Below are 22936 nucleotides of genomic sequence, written 5' to 3'. Positions count from 1 at the left end.
TTCCTAAAATCTTGTCGATATGCTTCAGGTACCAGATCATAACCCTTCCAGATGTATTCCTTAACCGCATCATATTCAGCACTCTGTTATACTGACAGTGAATTGTAAATATCACGAGATCTGACAATAAGTAGAACTTGTAATAATAAAGACTAATTCTATCTTGACGACTCGAATATTCTGCAATTTGTTTGTCTAAATGAAGATAATTTTGATCTACTTCTTGTTTCTGAAAGGGTTGTGGGTACTTGTTATTTCAGATAGCATGAAAAACCTGAAATGATCCTTGATCCAAAGGGTATTTTATATTTATTCAAGCTTGATCGTTTGTTTTTCATAGTTTGTCAGTTCAACACTACGTTTAAGGATGACATTTGTAAATTCCAGCGATAGCTACTGACGGATCAATGTTACAAAGAAAGAATTATTTGTTTCGAATTCTGAATGCTTCGATGAACTATTATTATCATTATCAATGTCATTACAACCCTTACCACCATCTCCATTCTTTATCTCCTGATATGTTTCGACATCGTGACTAAAAGAATTTGTGATTTTGACAGGAATACATTAGAAATTATGAATAAATAATACCTAACATATGAGTGGCAAAATAGGACCTATTTCAGGTGGTACGCAAACGGAAGCACCAATATTACTTCAAAATGACATAGCCCTTTCATCAGCTTCGACCATTTCCGGGGGCAGAGTCATCAATTATACCCCCGCCCTCCGTGAGGACTCCGCCAAGAGTGCGAGGTTCGACCCCAAGTGAAATTCAAGTGGACCAATTAAAAATAGTCGACTAGAGGAGTCAAATATAATGGGGAGTGGTCAAAATTTAAGCGGCAACAGGAATGATTTGCGTAAGAAAACATCAGTGAGATTTCAATGCGCTATTGAGTTATTTCTCATTATCCTAAAAGTCATGAAACTGGATAAATATGATATTGATATGTGTCCTTTTAATCTTTACCTCTACTTGTAGAGGATAATTATATGAATTAGTAATATAATCACTGGTTTAACCGATTAATAGGTAGGATATAATTTATTAATCGGTTTAGGGATGACTTCATGTGTGTGTGTGTGTGTGTGTGTGTGTGAAGAGCCGTCACATTTCATAAAGGACTTTAAAACCATCAATTCAAATGAGTCGAATTACAGAGGATTAAATTGTGTTAGAAACGTGAATGTGATCTTTTTTTCAACTGTGTGAGCCAGTTTCACATACCCTTTTTTAAAGCTAATTACCGAATTTCGCTCAGTCATAGTCAAGGACAAGCTACATAATTTAAACACATCACTTTCTGAAGAGTCCTGCGACTGGAAACAGATTTTGAATTTATAGTTTTGCTATTACCCATTCACTGCGCTTGCAAAGATTAGCCCTGGATCAAATGCAGTATAATTAATGATGTTACGTGACATGCCCAAGGGGAAAACCCCATTCGTTGCTTGTCCAGAGTAAGCATATTGTGATGTAATTATTGCACATGGTCAAGATAATCTTGCCATACAAATGTAGGTCACCAAGGCGTTTCCATTCACACACAAATCATCTAAATATAGGACTATAATTTTGATCATTTTCTTTCTAAGACAGATAAATATGTCTTATGTTCATAATATAAATATATATAAACAACTAGTATAATTATATTCAGAATTAAATCTATCTGTAAGTTTTATTGTTAAGGAAATATTAAAGTAAATGTAAAAATATTAAAGACATTTTAATTTCAGGCCCCATTAATCGATCTGAGAAATAAATATTTTAAGTGGTACCATGCCTATGCAATTTAGCTTTGCGCAGTGGCGGTACCATAGCCGATGAGGTTTATCCGAGGCGTGGTTATTGCTAGTTGAAAACTACACCCAATACCCCGCGTTGACGCCCTGAAATATGGACGGCATGCGCAATTTGTGTACGCTCCTACGGGAGCTTCTTAAAGTAGAAAGAAAATGATAATTGATAACAGTGCAAGACTGCTATGATTTTGCCTTTAAGAGAATTACACACGTCATCTTTTAATATGAACATCGTCAGACTGCGTGGTTTGTTTTCTGTTTTGGTTGAGTTGACTCCACTTCCACAACCTTTCCTAGTGGATGAATAGCATTAATAATCCACGAAAGTGAAAATTGTTTTACTCGCCTTTTATTGCTTGTAAATCCTCTATGCGATTTCTTATTTGTGCCCACGCTTGTCGGTGATGTATCATCTCGGCCACCACAGATTCAAACTCAACCATTTTAATTATTTGATCCTCGATAACCACCGAATACTGTCTACTAATTGTGTTGAGAATGCTTTGTGCTACTACAAGCAGTCCTGAATAGACATAATGTAATCGTATCGAAATTAATTTTCTAAGACTACTAAAGACATCGGTTACTATCGATATAGCTCTGAGAGTAATTCCGGTTGGTGCACTTGCGATGGTTGTCGAGACTGAGGCTCCAGCCACACCAAGACCAAGAGTTGTTGCTGTGGCAATACCACAAATAGCATATACGAACAAATACGCTCGTTTGTATTTTACTATTGTCGTGGCTCTTTTGGTGATTTCATCTCGCATCTGCTTCTCTGCTTCGATTTTGTTTTCACATAGGTAACATTGAGGGTCCATCATATTTCTTTTATTAATAATACAACCGCGTAGCACAATAGCGAGACGCATATATTTTCCGGACCGATCACGTCAAGGGGCAATGCTCAAACGCACGTATAGCCAGTTGTCCTCTTTTTTTCTCAAAACTGGTACAACGGTTATATAACTATAGCAAACCTCTGCCTCGGAAATACTAAATCTCTGGCGATAGCATGTTCAGGCGGTCTGGCCCCCTTTTTTATTTACCAAACATTTTGATTACGTCTATACCTTTTACATGTCACGATCATCCATGCCCAGTGACGGTTTCCCTTAACAATTGCATCCTTTTTAATAACGGTCGAAATCTTTCTTTTCTTAACTGAGTAAAATTTGGTGTAAACTATTCGTTTCTGAACGTATTCAGGTTTCAAGCAGAGGGGAATACCACTTCGCCATTGTTGAAACAATTCCGGAGTGTTTTCACACCTGTTGGTGCATATTTTTGTTTGGCATGTTCACGTGCTAATTCGAAGGTTCCATGCTTGCTTCGATTTTGTAGTTCTACATTTGGATTATTGCAATGATCAGTTTATATTTGACCCTTAACAAGATTATATTTAAGTGTATATGAGGGTTTATTAACACCGTTTTGATTAAAACTCATTCACAAGTAGACGTAGAACGAAACTGGTATCAGTGTTTGCATCCTTTGTTAAGTCGTCAGTTATTTTGTCAGTAAATTCGGCAATCGCAGCAGTCACAATCCATTAATTGTATATATACTTAAAATCTAATCTTATCACAAACGCCTAAAACAGATAAGGATCCGTCAGTTAAACAATCAATCCTTCGAATTTAATTTCATCTCTTGCGGCCAATGATGCTGATTTTGCACTTGTTGAGAACTTATAAATAAATGTTGTCCGGCTTATTAAAGGATGGCATTTCCGGTAGAAAGCCAAGATATTGCTATTACAACTGAAAGGTCATAGAATACGTTTTCGAAAAGAGCGAGAAGCAACAAGGTTTACATATATCAACGAACAATTTATTTGCGTAGACAGCAAAGTGAAAATGTAGAAAAATTAGCTTACTGTATTGATCGTTAAATCAGCTAAAGGAATTCTTTCCTGATCAACAAAATTCTCAAGAGCTCTGACAATAAGTAGAACTTGTAATAATAAAGACCAATTCTCTATTGACGACTCACATGTTCTGCAGTTTGTTTGTCTAAATGAAGATAATTTTGATGTACTTCTTGTTTCTGAAAGGGTTGTGAGTACTTGTTATTTCTGATAGCATGAAAAACCTGAAATGATCCTAGATTGGAAGGGTATTTTCTATTTATTTTAGCAGATATGGAGCTTCATCGCTTGTTTTACATAAATTCGTCAGTTCAACACTTCGTTTAAGGACTAATTCTATCTTGACGACTCAAATATTCTGCAATTTCTTTGTCTATATGAAGATAATTTTGACCTACTTCTTGTTTCTGAAAGGGTTGTGGGTACTTGTTATTTCTGAAAGCATCAAAAACCTGAAATGAGCCTAGATCGGAAGATTATTTTATATTTATTTTAGCAGATATGGAGCTTGATCGCTTGTTTTTCATAGTTTGTCAGTTCAACACTACGTTTAAGGATGACATTTGTAAATTCCAGCGATAGCTACTGACGGATCAATGTTACAAAGAAAGAATTATTTGTTTCGAATTCTGAATGCTTTGATGAAACCATCATTATCATTATCAATATCATTATAACCCTTACCACCATCTCCATTCTGTATCTCCTGACACTTTTCGACATCGTTTCTAAAGAATTTGTGATTATGACAGTAATACTTAAGAAATTTTGAAATGTTCTACTTTAAATATGAATTACAAAATAGGACCTATTTCAATTGGAATCTTTTGTCAGTATTGTTATACACTATACATGGGAAAATATATCACATAGAACTTATTTTTCTGTGATTTTGAACTTTCCTCTTTCGGCACGCATCAGTGACTTCTTGACTGCATGTCTTTGTAACGAACTCTGTTCTTGGCAAAATTTTAAGCCAAACATACCAGAGAACAAGAATGTTTTACCCAGGTAGTACGCACACCGGAAGCACCAAGATTACTTCAAAAGGGCATAGCTCTTTCATCAGCTTCGACTTTTGCCGTGGGCATAGTCATCAATTATAGCCCCGCCCTCCGTGAGGACGCCGCCAAGAGTGGGAGGTTCGACCCCAAGTTGAATTCAAGTGGACCAATTGAATATAGTCGAATAGAGGGGTCAAGTATAATAGGGATTGGTCAAAATGTAAGCAGCAACAGGCATAATTTGCGTAAGAAAACATCAGTGAGATTTCAATGAGCTTTTGATTTATTTCTGTTTTTGATAAAAGTCATGATACTAGATAAATATAATAATGATATGTGTCCTTTTAATCTTTACCTCTACTCGTTGAGGATAATGATATGAATTAGTAATATAATCACTGGTTTACCCGATTAATATGTAGATAATAATTCATTAATCGGTTTAGAGACGACTTCATTTGTGTATTTGTATGTGTATCCATCAAAATGGTATTACACTCCAACATGTTAGAAGAGCCGTCACATTTCAGAAAGGACTTTAAAACCATCAATTCAAATGAGTCGAATTAAAGAGGATTAAATTGTGTTAGAAACGTGAATGTGATCTTTATTTCAACTGTGTGAGCCAGTTTTAAATACCCTTTTTTCAAAGCCAATTACCGAATTTCCCTCAATCATAGTGAAGGAATTGCTACATAATTCAAACACATCACTTCTGGAACAGTCCTGAGACTGGAAACAGATTTTGAATTTATAGTTTTGCTATTACCCATTCACTGCGCTTGCAAAGATTAGCCCTGGATCAAATGCAGTATAATTAATGATGCCACGTGACATGCCCAAGGGGAAAACCCCATTCGTTGCTTGTCCAGAGTAAGCATATTGTAATGTAATTATTGCACATGGTCAAGATAATCTTGCCATACAAATGTAGGTCACCAAGGCCTTTCCATTCACACACAAATCATCTAAATATAGGACTATAATTTTGATCATTTTCTTTCTAAGACAGATAAATATGTCTTATGTTCATAATATAAATATATATAAACAACTAGTATAATTATATTCAGAATTAAATCTATCTGTAAGTTTTATTGTTAAGGAAATATTAAAGTAAATGTAAAAATATTAAAGACATTTTAATTTCAGGCCCCATTAATCGATCTGAGAAATAAATATTTTAAGTGGTACCATGCCAATGAAATTTAGCTTTGCGCAGTGGCGGTACCATAGCCGATGAGGTTTATCCGAGGCGTGGTTATTGCTAGTTGAAAACTACACCCAATACCCCGCGTTGACGCCCTGAAATATGGACGGCATGCGCAATTTGTGTACGCTCCTACGGGAGCTTCTTAAAGTAGAAAGAAAATGATAATTGATAACACTGCAAGACTGCTATGTTTTTGCCTTTAAGAGAATTAGACACGTAAGTCATCTTTTAATATGAACATCGTCAGACTGCGTGGTTTGTTTTCTGTTTTGGTTGAGTTGACTCCACTTCCACAACCTTTCCTAGTGGATGAATAGCATTAATAATCCACGAAAGTGAAAATTGTTTTACTCGCCTTTTATTGCCTGTAAATCCTCTATGCGGTTTCTTATTTGTGCCCACGGTTGTCGGTGATGTATCATCTCGGCCACCATAGTTTCAAACTCAACCATTTTAATTATTTGATCCTCGATAACCACCGAATACTGTCTACTAATTGTGTTGAGAATGCTTTGTGCTACTACAAGCAGTCCTGAATAGACATAATGTAATCGTATCGAAATTAATTTTCTAAGACTACTAAAGACATCGGTTACTATCGATATAGCCCCGAGAGTAATTCCGGTTGGTGCACCTGCGATGGTTGTCGAGACTGAGGCTCCAGCCACACCAAGACCAAGAGTTGTTGCTGTGGCAATACCACAAATAGCATATACGAACAAATACGCTCGTTTGTATTTTACTATTATCGTGGCTGTTTTGGTGATTTCATCTCGCATCTGCTTCTCTGCTTCGATTTTGTTTTCACATAGGTAACATTGAGGGTCCATCATATTTCTTTTATTAATAATACAACCGCGTAGCACAATTGCGAGACGCATATATTTTCCGGACCGATCACGTCCAAGGGCATTGTTCAAAAGCACTTCTAGCCAGTAACCCACTTTTTTTTTTTACTGGTACAACGGTTATATAACTATAGAAAACCTCTGCTTCGGAAATATTTAATCTCTGGTGATAGCATGTTCTGGCGTTCTGGCCCCCTTTTTTATTTACCAAACATTTTGATTACGTCTATACCTTTTACATGTCACGATCATCCATGCCCAGTGACGGTTTCCCTTAACAATTGCATCCTTTTTAATAACGGTCGAAATCTTTCTTTTCTTAACTGAGTAAAATTTGGTGTAAAATATTCGTTTGTGAACGTAATCGGGTTTTAAGCAGAGGGGAATACCACTTCGCCATTGTTGAAACAATTCCGGAGTGTTTTCACACCTGTTGGTGCATATTTTTGTTTGGCATGTTCACGTGCGAATTCGAAGTTTCCACGCTTGCTTCGATTTTGTAGTTCTACATTTGGATTATTGCAATGATCAGTTTATATTTGACCCTTAACAAGATTATATTTAAGTGTATATGAGGGTTTATTAACACCGTTTTGATTACAACTCGTTCACAAGTAGAAGTAGAACGAAATTGCTATCAGTGTTTGCATCCTTTGTTAAGTCGTCAGTTATTTTGTCAAGAAATTCGGAAATCGCAGCAGTCACAAGCCATTAAATGTATATATATTTAAAATCTGATCTTATCACAAACGCCTAAAACAGTTTAGCATCCGTCAGTTAAACAATGAGTCCTTCGAACTTAATTTCCTTTCTTGCTGCCAATGATGCTGATATTGCACTTGTTGAGAACATATAAATAAAAGTTGTCCGGCTTATTAAAGGATGGCATTTCCGGTAGAAAGCCAAGATATTGCTATTACAACTCAATGGTCTTAGAATACGTTTTAGAAAAGAGCGAGAAGCAAAAACCTTTGCACATATCAACGAACAATTTATTTGCATAGACAACAAAGTGAAAATGTAGAAAATTAACTTACTGTATTGATCTTTAAATTACCTAAAGGAATTCTTTCCTCATCAGCAACATTCTCAAGAGAATTTTTTGATATATATCTAGTAGCTGCAGAAGAATGGATATATATTAGAGATCTTAAAAAAGTAGAAGTAACTTCATGATCCAAACAAGACTTGCTAGTAACCAGTGGATTAACCCCAACCTTATCGTAAGCTGGGTCATTCCCTAGTAATAAATGAATGCCCTCGATGGGTAAAGACAACACAGTTCCGACCGTCACGGGTCCTGAAACTAAATGTGATGACACATTTATACATTTACACAATGGAGAGGAGCATTACCAAAGCTGCACTCTACTCATTGAATAAAACAGTCTCGTTAGAGAAAGACGTCCCACAGAAAGGGAAAGTGTCTGGAACTAAAGACACCGAGAAGCTCACGTGTCCTGTAAAATTGTAGTATGGATAGGATTGGCACAATACCTAATGACTGATGAAGAACTCTTCGAAATGAATAGTTCCTATCTCTTCATAATAAATCCGACTGGGGTTTGTTTGCTTTCAATACGTGATAATGACCTTGACTTCTTAGAAATAACAGCATTTGGAATAGGTCTGTCTTGATTCTGTTGCTTATGTTTTAATTTGTAGTAATCATAAATAACGTGCCCTTCTTGCAATAGCTGCACGTAGGAAGAGACAAGGAGTTTTGAACAATCTTATCAGAAACTTGATTCCTAAACCTGTGCCAGACTAAGATTTAAAAATGGTCGTATTAGGCTGAAATAGTCTTTGTTTTTTTTACCAGAAGGCTGCTGAGTGGAAGACTTATTGAAAAAAAGAAACTTTATGAGCAAAGAGATATTTGTCAGCTGTAGGAACACCATTTTCTAAAGTTTGGACCTTATGCTCATCCAAATAACTCACAACATTACTATGGACGCAATTCATGAATTCTTCAACTAATTACGAGCAGTATGAGATTTTCTTGATCCTTATTAACTATTGTAGAAGAGCACCACTTATCGAACTCTCATCACTTTTTCCATGCACTTTCGACGTAGGTTTAGTCAGTTTATTTTTTTTTTTACAATTCCTAAAATCTTGTCGATATGCTTCAGGTACCAGATCATAACCCTTCCAGATATATTCCTTAACATCATCATACTCGGCACTCTGTTATACTGACAGTGAATTGTAAATATCACGAACTTGTAAAAATAAAGACTAATTCTATCTTGACGACTCAAATATTCTGCAATTTCTTTGTCTATATGAAGATAATTTTGACCTACTTCTTGTTTCTGAAAGGGTTGTGGGTACTTGTTATTTCTGAAAGCATCAAAACCCTGAAATGAGCCTAGATCGGAAGATTATTTTATATTTATTTTAGCAGATATGGAGCTTGATCGCTTGTTTTTCATAGTTTGTCAGTTCAACACTACGTTTAAGGATGACATTTGTAAATTCCAGCGATAGCTACTGACGGATCAGTGTTACAAAGAAAGAATTATTTGTTTCGAATTGTGAATGCTTCGATGAAACCATTATTATCATTATCAATATCATTGCAACCCTTACCACCATCTCCATTCTGTATCTCCTAACACTTTTCGACATCGTGACTAAAGGATTTGTGATTTTGACAGTAATACTTTAGAAATTTTGAAATATTCTACTTAAAATATGAGTGGCAAGATAGGACCTATTTCAATTGGAATCTTTTGTCAGTGCTGTTATGCACTATACATGGAAAAAATATATCACATAGAAGTTATTTTTCTGTCATTTTGAACTTTCCTCTTTCGGCACTCATCAGTGACTTCTTGACTGCATGTCTTTGTAACGAACTCTGTTCTTGGCAGAATTTAAAGCCAAACATACCAGAGAACAAGAATGTTTTACCCAGCTGGTACGCAAACCGGAAGCACCAAGATTACTTCAAAAGAACAAAGCCCTTTCATCAGCTTCGACTTTTGCCGTGGGCATAGTCATCAATTATACCCCCGCCCTCCACGAGGACGCCGCCAAGAGTGGGAGGTTCGACCCCAAGTTAAATTCAAGTGGACCAGTTGAATATAGTCGAATAGAGGGGTCAAGTATAATAGGGAGTGGTTAAAAGGTAAGCAGCAACAGGCATAATTTGCGTAAGAAAACATCAGTGAGATTTCAATGAGCTTTTGATTTATTTCTGTTTATGATAAAAGTCATGAAACTAGATAAATATAATAATGAGATGTGTCCTTTTAATATTTACCTCTACTCGTTGAGGATAATAATATGAATCAGTAATATAATCACTGGTTTAACCAATTAATATGTAGATAATAATTCATTAATCGGTTTAGAGACGACTTCATTTGTGTATTTGTATGTGTATCCCTCAAAATGGTATTACACTCCAGCATATTAGAAGAGCCGTCACATTTCAGAAAGGACTTTAAAACCATCAATTCAAATGAGTCGAATTAAAGAGGATTAAATTGTGTTAGAAACGTGAATGTGATCTTTTTTTTCAACTGTGTGAGCCAGTTTTAAATACCCTTTTTTAAAGCTAATTACCGAATTTCGCTCAATCATTGTCAAGGAAATGCAACATAACTTAAACACGTCACTTTCTGAAGAGTCCTGCGACTGGAAACATTTTAAATTTATAGTTTTGTTATTACCCATTCACTGCGCTTGCAAAGATTAGCGCTGGATCAAATACAGTATAATTAACGATGTCACGTGACATGCCCAAGGGGAAAACCCCATTCGTTGCTTGTCCAGAGTAAGCATATTGTGATGTAATTATTACACATGGTCAAGATAATCTTGCCATACAAATGTAGGTCACTAAGGCGTTTTCATTCACACACAAATCATCTAAATATAGGACTGTAATTTTGATCATTTTCTTTCTAAGACAGATAAATATGTCTTATGTTCATAATATAAATATATATAAACAGCTAGTATAATTATATTCAGAATTAAATCTATCTGTAAGTTTTATTGTTAAGGAAATATTAAAGTAAATGTAAAAATATTAAAGACATTTTAATTTCAGGCCCCATTAATCGATCTGAGAAATAAATATTTTAAGTGGTACCATGCCTATGCAATTTAGCTTTGCGCAGTGGCGGTACCATAGCCGATGAGGTTCATCCGAGGCGTGGTTATTGCTAGTTGAAAACTACACCCAATACCCCGCGTTGACGCCCTGAAATATGGACGGCATGCGCAATTTGTGTACGCTCCTACGGGAGCTTCTTAAAGTAGAAAGAAAATGATAATTGATAACACTGCAAGACTGCTATGTTTTTGCCTTTAAGAGAATTAGACACGTAAGTCATCTTTTAATCTGAACATCGTCAGATTGCGTAGTTTGTTTTCTGTTTTGGTTGAGTTGACTCCACTTCCACGACCTTTCCTAGTGGATGAATAGCATTAATAATCCACGAAAGTGAAAATTGTTTTACTCGACTTTTATTGCCTGTAAATCCTCTATGCGGTTTCTTATTTGTGCCCACGGTTGTCGGTGATGTATCATCTCGGCCACCATAGTTTCAAACTCAACCATTTTAATTATTTGATCCTCTATAGCCACCGAATACTGTTTACCAATTGTGTTGTGAATGCTTTGTGCTACTACAAGCAGTCCTGAATAGGCATAATGTAATCGTATCGAAATTAATTTTCTAAGACTACTAAAGACACCGGTTACTATCGATATAGCCCTGAGAGTAATTCCGGTTGGTGCACCTGCGATGGTTGTCGAGATTGAGGCTCCAGCCACACCAAGACCCATTGAGTTGCTGCTGTGGCAATACCACAAATAGCATATACGACCAAATACGCTCGTTTGTATTTTACTATTATCGTGGATATTTTGGTGATTTCATCTCGCATCTGCTTCTTTGCTTCGATTTTGTTTTCACATAGGTAACATTGAGGGTCCATCATATTTCTTTTATTAATAATACAACCGCGTAGCACAATTGCGAGACGCATATATTTTCCGGACCGATCACGTCCAGGGGCATTGTTCAAAAGCACTTCTAGCCAGTAACCCACTTTTTTTTTACCGGTACAACGGTTATATAACTATAGAAAACCTCTGCCTCGGAAATACTTAATCTCTGGCGATATCATGTTCTGGCGGTCTGGCCCCCTTTTTTATTTACCAAACATTCTGATTACGTTTATACCTTTTACATGTCACGATCATCCATGCCCAGTGACGGTTTCCCTTAACAATTGCATCCTTTTTAATAACGGTCGAAATCTTTCTTTTCTTAACTGACTAAAATTTGGTGTAAACTATTCGTTTGTGAACGTAATCAGGTTTAAAGCAGAGGGGAATACCACTTCGCCATTGTTGAAACAATTCCGGAGTGTTTTCACACCTGTTGGTGCATATTTTTGCTTGGCATGTTCACGTGCTAATTCGAAGGTTCCATGCTTGCTTTGATTTTGTAGTTCTACATTTGGATTATTGCAATGATCAGTTTATATTTGACCCTTAACAAGATTATATTTAAGTGTATATGAGGGTTTATTAACACCGTTTTGATTACAACTCGTTCACAAGTAGACGTAGAACGAAATTGCTATCAGTGTTTGCATCCTTTGTTAAGTCGTCAGTTATTTTGTCAGTAAATTCGGCAATCGCAGCAGTCACAATCCATTAATTGTATATATATTTAAAATCTAATCTTATCACAAACGCGTAAAAGAGATAAGCATCCGTCAGTTAAACAATGAATCCTTCGAACTTAATTTCATCTCTTGCGGCCAATGATGCTGATATTGCACTTGTTGAGAACTTATAAATAAATGTTGTCCGGCTTATTAAAGGATGGCATTTCCGGTAGAAAGCCAAGATATTGCTATTACAACTGAATGGTCTTAGAATACGTTTCCGGAAAGAGCGAGAAGCAACAAGGTTTACACACATCAACGAACAATTTATTTGCGTAGACAACAAGGTGAAAATGTAGAAAAATTAACCTACTGTATTGATCGTTAAATCAGCTAAAGGAATTCTTTCCTGATCAACAAAATTCTCAAGAGCTCTGACAGTAAGTAGAACTTGTAATAATAAAGACCAATTCTCTATTGACGACTCATATGTTCTGTAGTTTGTTTGTCTAAATGAAGATAATTTTGATGTACTTCTTGTTTCTGAAAGGGTTGTGGGTACTTGTTATTTCTGATAGCATGAAAAACCTGAAATGATCCTAGATCGGAAGGGTATTTTATATTTATTTTAGCAGATATGGAGCTTGATCGCCTGTTTTACATAAATTTGTCAGTTCAACACTACGTTTAAGGATGACATTTGTAAATTCCAGCGATAGCTACTGACGGATCAATGTTACAAACAAAGAATTATTTGTTTCGAATTCTGAATGCTTCGATGAACCATTATTATCATTATCAATATCATTACAACCCTTACCACCACCTCCATTCTGTATCTCCTGACACTTTTCGACATCGTGACTAAAGAAATTGTGATCTTGACAGTAATACTTTAGATATTTTGAAACGTTCTACTTAAAATATGAGTGGCAAAATAGGACCTATTTCAATTGGAATCTTTTGTCAGTATTGTTATACACTATCCATGGATAAAATATATCACACAGAACTTATTTTTCTGTCATTTTGAACTGTCCTCTCGCGGCACTCATCAGTGACTTCTTGACTGCATGTCTTTGTAACGAACTCTGTTCTTGGCAGAATTTTAAGCCAAACATACCAGAAAACAAGAACGTTTTACCCAGGTGGTACGCAAACCGGAAGCACCAAGATTACTTCAAAAGAGCATATCCCTTTCATCAGCTTCGACTTTTGCCGTGGGCATAGTCATCAATTATAGCCCCGCCCTCCGTGAGGATGCCGCCAAGAATTTGGGAGTTTCGACCCCAAGTTAAATTCAAGTGGACCAATTGAATATAGTCGAATAGAGGGGTCAAGTATGATAGGGAGTGGTCAAAATGTAAGCAGCAACAGGCATAATTTGCTTAAAAATACATCAGTGAAATTTCAGTGAAATTTTGATTTTTTTCTGTTTATGATAAAAGTCATGAAACTGGATAAATATAATATTGATATGTGTCCTTTCAATCTTTACCTCTACTCGTTGAGGATAATAATATGAATTAGTATTATAATCACTGGTTTAACCGATTAATATGTAGATAATAATTCATTAATCGGTTTAGAGACAACATCATTTGTGTATTTGTATGTGTGTATCCCTCAAAATGGTATTACCCTCCAGCATATTAGAAGAGCCGTCACATTTCAGAAAGGACTTTAAAACCATCAATTCAAATGAGTTGAATTAAAGAGGATTAAATTGTGTTAGAAACGTGAATGTGATCTTTTTTCAACTGTGTGAGCCAGTTTCAGATACCCTTTTTTAAAGCTAATTACCGAATTTCGCTCAGTCATAGTCAAGGACAAGCTACATAATTTAAACACATCACTTTTTGAAGAGTCCTGCGACTGGAAACATATTTTGAATTTATAGTTTTGCTATTACCCATTCACTGCACTTGCAAAGATTAGCGCTGGATCAAATACAGTATAATTAATGATGTCTCCTGACATGCCCAAGGGAAAAACTCCATTCGTTGCTTGTCCAGAGTAAGCATATTGTGATGTAATTATTGCACATGGTCAAGATAATCTTGCCATACAAATGTAGGTCACCAAGGCGTTTCCATTCACACACAAATCATCTAAATATAGGACTATAATTTTGATCATTTTCTTTCTAAGACAGATAAATATGTCTTATGTTCATAATATAAATATATATAAACAGCTAGTATAATTATATTCAGAATTAAATCTATCTGTAAGTTTTATTGTTAAGGAAATATTAAAGTAAATGTAAAAATATTAAAGACATTTTAATTTCAGGCCCCATTAATCGATCTGAGAAATAAATATTTTAAGTGGTACCATGCCTATGCAATTTAGCTTTGCGCAGTGGCGGTACCATAGCCGATGAGGTTTATCCGAGGCGTGGTTATTGCTAGTTGAAAACTACACCCAATACCCCGCGTTGACGCCCTGAAATATGGACGGCATGCGCAATTTGTGTACGCTCCTACGGGAGCTTCTTAAAGTAGAAAGAAAATGATAATTGATAACAGTGCAAGACTGCAATGATTTTGCCTTCAAGAGAATTACACACGTAAGTCATGTTTTAATCTGAACATCGTCAGACTGCGTGGTTTGTTTTCTGTTTTGGTTGAGTTGACTCCACTTCCACAACCTTTCCTAGTGGATGAATAGCATTAATAATCCACGAAAGTGAAAATTGTTTTACTCGCCTTTTATTGCCTGTAAATCCTCTATGCGGTTTCTTATTTGTGCCCACAGTTGTCGGTGATGTATCATCTCCGCCACCATAGTTTCGAACTCGGCCATCTTAATTATTTGTTCCTCAATAGCCGCCGAGAAATGTCTACTAATTGTGTTGAGAATGCTTTGTGCTACTACAAGCAGTCCTGAATAGACGTAATGGAATCGTATCGAAATTAATTTTCTAACACTACTTAAGACACCGGTTACTATCGATATAGCCCCGAGAGTAATTCCGGTTGGTGCACCTACGATGTTGTCGAGGTTGAGACTCCAGCCACGTCAAGACCAATAGTTGCTACTGTTGCAAGACCACAAATAGCTCTACGACCAAATAAAGCTCGTTTGTATTTTACTATTAACGGGGTTCTTTTGGTGATTTCATCTCGCATCTGCATCTTTGCTTCGATTTTGTTTTCACATAGGTAACATTGAGGGTCCATCATAGTTTTTCTTAATTATTAATAATACAACCGTGTAGCACAATTGCAAGACGCATATATTTTCCGGACCGATCACATGAAGGGGCAATACGCAAACGCGCATCTAGCAGGGTGTCCCCTTTTTTACTGGTACAACTGTCATATAACTATAGAAAACCTCTGCCTCAGAAATGCATAATCTCTGGCGATAGCATATTCTGGTGGTCTGGCACCCTTTTTTTTATTTACCAAACATTCTGATTACGTCTATACCTTTTACATCTCACGATCATCCATGCCCAGTGATTGTTACCATTAACAATTGCATCCTTTTTTATAACGGTCGAAATCTTTCTTTTCTTGACCGAGTAACAGTTGGTGTAAAATATTCTTTTGTGAACGTAATCGGGTTTTAAGCAGAGGGGAATACCACTTCGCCATTGTTGAAACAATCCCGGAGTGTTTTCACACCTGTTGGTGCATATTTTTATCCGGCATGTTCACGTGCGAATTCGAAGGTTCCACGCTTGCTTCGATTTTGTAGTTCTACATTTGTATTATTGCAATGATCAGTTTATATTTGACCCTTAACAAGATTATATTTAAGTGTATATGAGGGTTTATTAACACCGTTTTGATTACAACTCGTTCACAAGTAGAAGTAGAACGAAACTGCTATCAGCTTTTGCATCCTTTGTTAAGTCGTCAGTTATTTTGTCAGTAAATTCGGCAATCGCAGCAGTCACAATCCATTAATTGTATATATCTTTAAAATCTAATCTTATCACAAACGCCTAAAACAGTTTAGCATCCGTCAGTTAAACAATGAGTTCTTCGAACTTAATTTCATCTCTTGCTGCCAATGATGCTGATATTGCACTTGTCGAGAACTTATAAATAAATGTTGTCCGGCTTATTAAAGGATGGCATTTCCGGTAGAAAGCCAAGATATTGCTATTACAACTCAATGGTTTTAGAATACGTTTTAGAAAAGAGCGAGAAGCAAAAACCTTTGCACATATCAACGAACAATTTATTTGCATAGACAACAAAGTGAAAATGTAGAAAATTACCTTACTGTATTGATTGTTAACTTACCTAAAGGAATTCTTTCCTGATCAGCAAAATTCTCAAGAGAATTTTTTGATATATATCTAGTAGCTGCAGAAGAATGAATATATATTAGAGATCTTAAAAAAATAGAAGTAATTTCATGATCCAAACAAGACTTACTAGTAACAAGTGGATTAACCCCAACCTTATCGTAAGCTGGGTCATTCCCTAGTAATAAATGAATGCCCTCGATGGGTGAAGACAACACAGTTCCGACCGTCACGGGTCCTGAAACTAGATGTGATGACACATTTACACATTTACACAATGGAGAGGAGCATTACCAAAGCTGCACTCAACTCATTGAATAAAACAGTCTCGTTAGAGAAAGACGTCTCAGAGAAAGGGAATGTGTCTGGAACTAAAGACACCGAGAAGCTCCCGTGTCCTGTAAAATTCTAGTATGGATAGGATTGGCACAATAACTAATGACTGATGAAGAACTCTTCGAAATGAATAGTTCCTATCTCTTCATAATAAATCCGACTGGGGTTTGTTTGCTTTCAATACGTGATAATGACCTTGACTTCTTAGAAATAACAGCATTTGGAATAGGTCTGTCTTGATTCTGTTGCTTATGTTTTAATTTGTAGTAATCAGTAATAACACGCTCTTCTTGCAATAGCTGCACGTAGGAAGAGACAAGGAGTTTTGAACAATCTTATCAGAAACTTGATTCCTAAAGCCTGTGCCTAACTAAGATTCAAAAATGGTCGTATTAGGCTGAAATAGTCTTTTCTTTACCAGAAGACTGCTGAGTGGAAGACTTATTGAAAAAAGAAACTTTATGAGCAAAGAGATATTTGTCAGCTGTAGGAACACCATTTTCTAAAGTTTGGACCTTATGCTCATCCAAATAACTCACAACATTACTATGGACGCAATTCATGAATTCTTCAACTAACTACGAGCACTGTGAGATTTTCTTGATCCTTATTAACTATTGTAGAAGAGCATCCTTATCGAACTCTGATCACTTTTTCCATGCACTTTTGACATAGGTTTAGTCAGTTTATTTTTTTTTTTACAATTCCTAAAATCTTGTCGATATGTTTCAGGTACCAGATCATAACCCTTCCAGATATATTCCTTAACATCATCATACTCGGCACTCTGTTATACTGACAGTGAATTGTAAATATCACGAACTTGTAAAAATAAAGACTAATTCTATCTTGACGACTCAAATATTCTGCAATTTCTTTGTCTATATGAAGATAATTTTGACCTACTTCTTGTTTCTGAAAGGGTTGTGGGTACTTGTTATTTCTGAAAGCATCAAAACCCTGAAATGAGCCTAGATCGGAAGATTATTTTATATTTATTTTAGCAGATATGGAGCTTGATCGCTTGTTTTTCATAGTTTGTCAGTTCAACACTACGTTTAAGGATGACATTTGTAAATTCCAGCGATAGCTACTGACGGATCAATGTTACAAAGAAAGAATTATTTGTTTCGAATTGTGAATGCTTCGATGAAACCATTATTATCATTATCAGTATCATTGCAACCCTTACCACCATCTCCATTCTGTATCTCCTAACACTTTTCGACATCATGACTAAAGGATTTGTGATTTTGACAGTAATACTTTAGAAATTTTGAAATATTCTACTTAAAATATGAGTGGCAAAATAGGACCTATTTCAATTGGAATCTTTTGTCAGTACTGTTATGCACTATACATGGAAAAAATATATCACATAGAAGTTATTTTTCTGTCATTTTGAACTTTCCTCTTTCGGCACTCATCAGTGACTTCTTGACTGCATGTCTTTGTAACGAACTCTGTTTTTGGCAGAATTTAAAGCCAAACATACCAGAGAACAAGAATGTTTTACCCAGCTGGTACGCAAACCGGAAGCACCAAGATTACTTCAAAAGAACAAAGCCCTTTCATCAGCTTCGACTTTTGCCGTGGGCATAGTCATCAATTATACCCCCGCCCTCCACGAGGACGCCGCCAAGAGTGGGAGGTTCGACCCCAAGTTAAATTCAAGTGGACCAGTTGAATATAGTCGAATAGAGGGGTCAAGTATAATAGGGAGTGGTTAAAAGGTAAGCAGCAACAGGCATAATTTGCGTAAGAAAACATCAGTGAGATTTCAATGAGCTTTTGATTTATTTCTGTTTATGATAAAAGTCATGAAACTAGATAAATATAATAATGAGATGTGTCCTTTTAATCTTTACCTCTACTCGTTGAGGATAATAATATGAATCAGTAATATAATCACTGGTTTAACCAATTAATATGTAGATAATAATTCATTAATCGGTTTAGAGACGACTTCATTTGTGTATTTGTATGTGTATCCCTCAAAATGGTATTACACTCCAGCATATTAGAAGAGCCGTCACATTTCAGAAAGGACTTTAAAACCATCAATTCAAATGAGTCGAATTAAAGAGGATTAAATTGTGTTAGAAACGTGAATGTGATCTTTTTTTTCAACTGTGTGAGCCAGTTTTAAATACCCTTTTTTAAAGCTAATTACCGAATTTCGCTCAATCATTGTCAAGGAAATGCAACATAACTTAAACACGTCACTTTCTGAAGAGTCCTGCGACTGGAAACATTTTAAATTTATAGTTTTGTTATTACCCATTCACTGCGCTTGCAAAGATTAGCGCTGGATCAAATACAGTATAATTAACGATGTCACGTGACATGCCCAAGCAGCGGGGGGGGGGGGGGCGAATCCGACATTTTGTCCAATCTTCATTTGGCTTAATTAGTACTTTCTGCACTCAGCGGATCCGGTGTCGTCAGCGCCTGGTAAAAAAAAAACGACGTCGTCGTCGTTGTCATCGTCGAGGGGCCAAATCGACAATTGTCCGGAACGTCATTTGGTTTAATTAATACCTTCTGCGCGTCGATCCCAGCGTCGTCAGCGTCCGGTAAGCACATCGACGAACGCGTCGATGTCATCGCCCCCCCTGCTGCTATGATCTTACAAACAGAGTGATCACCAACTCCTCCTCTTGTAGGTCAATTAGGTTATTTGACTGATCGGTAATTCTAAAATTAATTCTCGTTAAAAGCCGATTATGGCATCGCATATAGACCGGATTAATCGGACTCTCAATGATCAAAAATCCCGGAGGGGCTGTTGGTGAAAATGAATAAAGGATATATCCCTGTTGAGCTTGATTTGATTGCTTGGTATCCACCTGGTAACTCCCTTCGATAACATCACACACTAGATTGATCGCTATCACTGATGCGATATTTACGTTGTACGGGGCAATATGCCTACCACCATCTCCGTTATCGTGTTTGAGGATATAAGTTGATGGATCGAGAAAATCATTAAGAGACTTTCTTAGTTCTGGCGCGTTGTATCCTGGAAACTTGAAATCGGGTAAATCGGCTTCTGTGATATTATACTCGGTTAGGAATTTTTGTTTACTACCATCGCTGTTATCGGTTATCATTTTAACGACTCGTTCATTGATATATTCCATGTCTGATATAAGTTGATTTAACACCTCAACGTGTTTTCGTTCTTTTGTTTCCCGTAGCTGTTCTAGTTGTAATTGGTAATAATAATCAATCTCGGCAAACATATCAGTGATATCACTTAAAATAAATGTTAATATGGCGACCGATTCAGTAGTTTTCTTATGCTGAAAATACCACTGCATGATATTCCTGTGTTGAAATAAAAACCAACTGGGTGATAACGTGCTTTTTATAATAGATAAATTATCTAGATACCGGGGGGTAATTTCATGATACGATTTCTCATTCGTGTGCAAGTCCGCGGGTGGATTCTTAGGCCATCCTAGTATGGTTCTTATTGAACTGTTATAGATATCAACCATATACCCCGGTGTGCTTATTTCAATCGTCGACGATAACGTCGGTTCATGAACCGTAATAGCGATTTTTGATTCCTTTCCTGTGATCGATTTTATCCTGCGCTGAAATTCTCCATTGATTTGTTCTATTTGGTATGACCCAGTTGGTATTGTAACCTCATTCCAGTCTGGGGTCCCATCGGGCTTATTTGTCCATGCAAAAACCAGCGAGTTATTAGGTTGTTGTCCGTTAAATGCATCCGCTCGGATATTAGGCCAACTGTGATATACTCGCAATTTTGCCAGCGCTATTTCCTTCACTGGAACCGGCGATGGGAAGTTCACACTGAATTCGGGTTTCGTTGATGTTATCGATATCATACTTGTTTGTACCGGAGTGGTGTTTTCCGCGATCCGTTGAAGTAATTGAAACCCTTCGGGGTTCAGCGACATTATTATTATTCGTTGTTTTTAGTGTCTAATTTCAACAACCAGGTGGTTCCGGCTTCCAGTTGAAAATCCTCGATTTTTGACATCGCGGAGCTATACAACTGGACCATCGTGGAGAATTCAACATCGGATATGAACAAATTATCAATCGATAACGAGATCAACCCGGATAATTTCGAGTACGCGTCGGATACTATTTGATGTTTTACTGTATACTCGTCGAGTTTTTTCTGAAAACACGATGATATCTTTTTAGTGATTGCGTTGGCGACTCCAGCAATTGTTGTCATCGCGGAGATAGCGATTGGAACAGCGATCGGGGCTATCGTGGTCACCGTGGATAAAATAACACCGGTACCGGCTACTATACCCGACACCGAGTACACGACCGCGTCGATGGTGGTTATTTTTCTGCGGTATTTTTTTATTTTTGCGCGGTATTGTTCGGAAAGCGTTTTCAAATTCGTGGAGAATTCTTTTGCGGTATCGAATCGATATTGATGTGACGTCGGTGATACCTCTGATTCAATTACCCTGGTGGTCATTTTTATTTTAAAAGAGCTAGTGTTTTTAATTACTTAGATTCGCTACAAATTCCACATACCATGTGATGTTTGTCCTAAATAGACTGCTATCAACGGCCTTAATTATAAACCGTTCAATTGTATCCTTGTCAATGATTGTTGACACTGTATTGTTAAACCCGGATGAACTCGACGATGATATACTAAACTGCATCGCCGAAATCAATGTCAATCGATAAATGCCCTTAACAGTTGCGGTGATATCTACTGTATTCTGTGTAGGAGTCCAATCGAATGATCCATGCCGAATTGTGTATACTATGTTGATGATGTTCTCATGAGGGGTTTTTATTTTTTCGAATTGCTCTGCTACTCTCGGTAGTCCGTCTTTAATCGCTTCAACATCAGTTCTGATTATTTCTATTTCCTGCCGACTCGCGTCTATATTCCTTTTGTTCGCTGCAACATCAGTTTTGACTGTTTCTATTCTCCATCCATGCGCGTCTATATTATTCTTGTTCGCTACAATATCAGTTTTGATCGTTCCTATTCTCTGTTCATGCACGTCTATACTTTTTTTGTTCGCTGCAACATCAGTTTTGATCGTTCCTATTTCCCCTGTATTCGCGTCTGTATTTCTTTTGTTCGCTGCAACATCAGTTTTGATCGTTCCTATTTCCCCTGTATTCGTGTCTGTATTTCTTTTGTTCGCTGCAACATCAGTTTTGATTGTTTTTATTTCCCCTCCATACGCGTCTATACTTTTTTTGTTCGCTGCAACATCAGTTTTGATCGTTCCTATTTCCCCTGTATTCGCGTCTGTATTTCTTTTGTTCGTTGCAACATCAGTTTTGATCGTTCCTATTTCCCCTGTATTCGCGTCTGTATTTCTTTTGTTCGTTGCAACATCAGTTTTGATTGTTCTTATTTCCACTCTATACGCGTCTATATTCCCTTTGTTCGCTGCAACATCAGTTTTGATCGTTCCTATTTCCCCTGTATGCGCGTCTATATTCCTCTTGTTCTCTGCAACATCAGTTTTGATTGTTTTTATTTCCTGTCCATTCGCGTCTACATTTTTTTGTTCGCTGCAACATCAGCTTTGATTGTTTTTATTTCCTGTCCATTCGCGTCTACATTCTCTTTGTTCGCTTCAACATCAGTTTTGATTGTTTTTATTTCCTGTCCATACGCAGTGATATCATTTATAGTTGTTGTAATCTCATCCAGCTTGACATTTTTTTTACCAAAGAATTTATCAAAGTTGTTATCGATCCTGTTAACATTTTTTCGTAACGTGTAAAATTGGCCCGACAGCGTTGTAAACTCCGAAATAGTAGTTTTTATCGGGCGTTTCCGTGGATTCTTTCAGCGCCGAAACCGGTCGTCCCCAAATATCAATCATCGTTATTGTAAAAAAAAACGGCGTTTCTAATTAACCCGCCGGGCCTCTACGACCCCACTAGTGTATTCGTTTACAACCACATGAGGTG

At 36.7% G+C, this 22936-nt stretch overlaps 4 non-coding genes across 4 annotated transcripts; all 4 read left to right on the top strand.

Moving 5' to 3' along the window:
- Window positions 1–1804: 1804 nt before the first annotated feature.
- LOC149794803 (U4 spliceosomal RNA) lies at window positions 1805–1945 on the top strand. The gene has a single exon (XR_016422517.1). It is a non-coding gene; the product is annotated as a U4 spliceosomal RNA (small nuclear RNA).
- A 3951-nt stretch (window positions 1946–5896) lies between these two features.
- Window positions 5897–6037, top strand: LOC149794802 (U4 spliceosomal RNA). Its single transcript, XR_016422516.1, has one exon. It is a non-coding gene; the product is annotated as a U4 spliceosomal RNA (small nuclear RNA).
- A 4834-nt stretch (window positions 6038–10871) lies between these two features.
- Window positions 10872–11012, top strand: LOC149794801 (U4 spliceosomal RNA). Its single transcript, XR_016422520.1, has one exon. It is a non-coding gene; the product is annotated as a U4 spliceosomal RNA (small nuclear RNA).
- Window positions 11013–14740: 3728 nt separating this feature from the next.
- On the top strand, window positions 14741–14881 carry LOC149794800 (U4 spliceosomal RNA). The gene has a single exon (XR_016422515.1). It is a non-coding gene; the product is annotated as a U4 spliceosomal RNA (small nuclear RNA).
- The last annotated feature ends 8055 nt before the right edge of the window (window positions 14882–22936 follow it).

Source organism: Sinohyriopsis cumingii, chromosome 7 (genome assembly GCF_028554795.1).
Source record: "Sinohyriopsis cumingii isolate HCF-2022 chromosome 7, ASM2855479v2, whole genome shotgun sequence".
Lineage (NCBI taxonomy): Eukaryota > Metazoa > Mollusca > Bivalvia > Unionida > Unionidae > Sinohyriopsis > Sinohyriopsis cumingii.
The sequence above is the reverse complement of the archived record's forward strand: the minus strand, read 5'-3'. Positions and strand labels throughout refer to the sequence as shown.